Genomic DNA, 2,908 nt, shown 5'->3' with positions numbered 1-2,908 from the left:
TTCACGAAGGCTAAAAGAACATCGCGTGCAGGTCGTCGAGCTACCGAAGCGGGGGTGCCATCCCATCTGCAGAGGAACAAAATTGTGATGGCATGTCTTCGGATCATCCTCATGGATGTTTCCCAGACCGTCGCCAATAGCCCATTGTGCAGCTCTAGTGTGACGTAAATGAACTATAATAGAACTATAATATCTGAAATGATAATAAGAAAAAAGTGTTTTAAAAGCGTTTTTTTTCTAAAATTTATTTAGCACTTTGTTTTAAACATACAAATAATTTTTAACGTTTCATTTAGAAATTGAACATTACGATCGAACTTAATAATTATGTAATTATTTATGCATAATAGTACAAGAAAATATTAATTTGTAAAAAACGCTTTAAAAAAAGTTTTTAACACTTTGTTTTACGCGTATTATGAATTTCTAAACAAACATTTCAATAAATATTTTAAGTAAGATTTGTACATTGTAGTCAATTTATTTAATATCTTTCTTAAGCAAAACATATATATCTTCAAATTTATAAATTGATATAAATCAATCTGAGTTTGAAGTTTTGATAGAAATCTGACTTTCTGTGCCTTACAAGTAAAGGAAATTCAAAAATACTATATCGCGATGCAAAACTGACGATGCATCACGATATATAATTTCTAATATCGCCCAGTCCTACTTACAAGCAATTAGAAATATGCATCAGTTAAGTTTTATTTATTTATTTAATTTTTTTAAAATTATTTTAATTAAATTATCAATACATATAATAATAAAAGAATTTGTGTCTGTATATCAGATTACGGTTTTATCGTAAGCTCTAAAAATACGATATTCAGCGGGAAGCTCTAATAAAAAAAAGTTGTTTTTTTGCGAATTCTCTAATACTTAATTAGTTTTTTATTCGTTATGCTAGGCTGTCTGAATGATCAACATAATCGAGGTAGCATAAGCGTACTACGACACCATATTGCTACTTCTAAAGTTGTTTGAAACCACGTGTTTATTTTGCTAATTTTTATGGTTTCAAAACGTTAATTTTTTTTACAAAACTAAATAGTTCAAATTCAATGGTAGTTGAAATAAAAATAAGTAAATCTTTTACAGAAATCAGTGTTAAGGGAGAAATTAAGCTAATTCATTGAAAATAAACATAAAAAACACCAATATTAATTATGACGTCAATGAATATTAATTTTTAGTAATAATTTACAAATAGAGATAAAATATTAAGCTGTGTATTAAGAGGCAAAACTAATAGAGAAATGCTACTAATTCGCTTAAGAGAGCTTAAAAAAATCGACAAACTATTACTGACGTCAACGATGCTTAATTAATTTTGGCAATGGGGTATTAATTGAAATAAAAAAAAAGCTATGAACTGAAAAGAAAAATCAAAGGAGAAAACGTACTTATCATTTAAGGGGTATCATAAAAATTCGCCATACATCTATTGACATTAATGTTGCTTAATTTCGGTAATAACATCATGGTAATTGCTGAAGTTTTAATAGATACTAAATATGCTCTTAATTAGGTGCTAAGTATTTTATGAATAAATTTAATGCTGATTGCAGCTGCACCAATACTACACTATTTAATGTTACGTATCTTACGGCCTCTCGAGGATATGTGTACTGGAGAAAATAGCATCACTGTGGTAAATTTTTAATATTATGATATTGCCTCAAACAACAGCATTATACCATATGATACTGAATTTATCTCTTATTAACACTCTTATTGACACTAATGTTGTTTAGTTTCGGTAATAACATCACGGTAACTGCTGAAGTTTTAATAGATACTAAATATGCTCTTAATTAGGTGCTAAGTATATTATGAGTAAATTTAATGCTGATTGCAGCTGCACCAATACTACACATTTTAATGCTACATATCTCACGGCCTCTCGAAGATATATGTACTGGAGAAAATAGCATCACTGTGGTAAATTTTTAATATTATGATATTGCCTCGAGCAACAGTATTATACCATATGATACTGAATTTATCTTTATCTTTATTAAATAATGGGTGCGTGTTTCTATGTGTGTCTGTATACAAGATTGCTGGTAAAAGGAGGACTCTAAGAATACGAAATTCAACATGAAGCTGAATGAGAACAATTGCAAACTTTTTACGAAGCCCAATTTTCGAATTTTGATAAAATTTTTAAATTCGGAGACATTTACGAAATGAAATTTTCTCATTGGCTTTAAGGAAGCCATCGTTTCAAAATAAGCCATTGACGATTCAGTCAAATATTGTAACGATAATAACAGTGGTCGGTTGCCGTCATCAGCATGACATTATTTGTTATAGAAATGAGCTATCATAATTTAGAATCAAGTGAATAAATTTCTTAATTTATCTCCCGTAGAAGAAATTTTTTTGTAAACCTGTAAGTTTGCAGTTATTTTTGTACGCAATTTAATGCTAAATATATTTATATAATAGTAGTTTTTTTTTATTAGTAACTCAAATGATGATTAAGTATGCTAAATCGGTAAAATCCTAGAATAGCCAACCCCTAGGAGACTTTTTAAAATCTCGCAAAGTTGGCGATTATTACATGAATCAACGTTGCTTTCTATTAAAAACAATTTAAATCATTACAAATTTATTAAATTATTTTTAACTAGGAGGCTTCGCCCCCTGCTCGCTGGCGCTCACCAACCCCCGCAACTGCTTTTGCAGTTCATTTCGGATTGCTTCGCAATCCAATGCTCGCTTTGCTCGCTCATTGGATACGTTCTTAACGTCTAGCTTTTGTATACTTTTTTGAAACATTTCAATATTAATTTGAAATTGCAAACAGTTCACATATTTTTCTTAATCACACTATTCTAAATTTCAGTTGTTGAGAAAAGTAACTGTTGTAAGTTTTGTTTTAAAGTCTTTCCCACCA

General features: G+C 29.6%; 1 protein-coding gene across 1 annotated transcript in view; it reads right to left on the bottom strand.

The window, feature by feature from the left end:
* LOC107448706 (intracellular coagulation inhibitor 2) overlaps positions 1-2,908 on the bottom strand; it is a 13,091-nt gene that overhangs the window by 7,390 nt on the left and 2,793 nt on the right. The gene's annotated exons all lie outside the window — the stretch shown is intronic.

The sequence above is a fragment of the Parasteatoda tepidariorum genome, chromosome 1, assembly GCF_043381705.1.
Source record: "Parasteatoda tepidariorum isolate YZ-2023 chromosome 1, CAS_Ptep_4.0, whole genome shotgun sequence".
Taxonomy (NCBI): Eukaryota; Metazoa; Arthropoda; class Arachnida; order Araneae; family Theridiidae; genus Parasteatoda; species Parasteatoda tepidariorum.
This window is presented reverse-complemented; position numbering and strand designations above follow the sequence as displayed.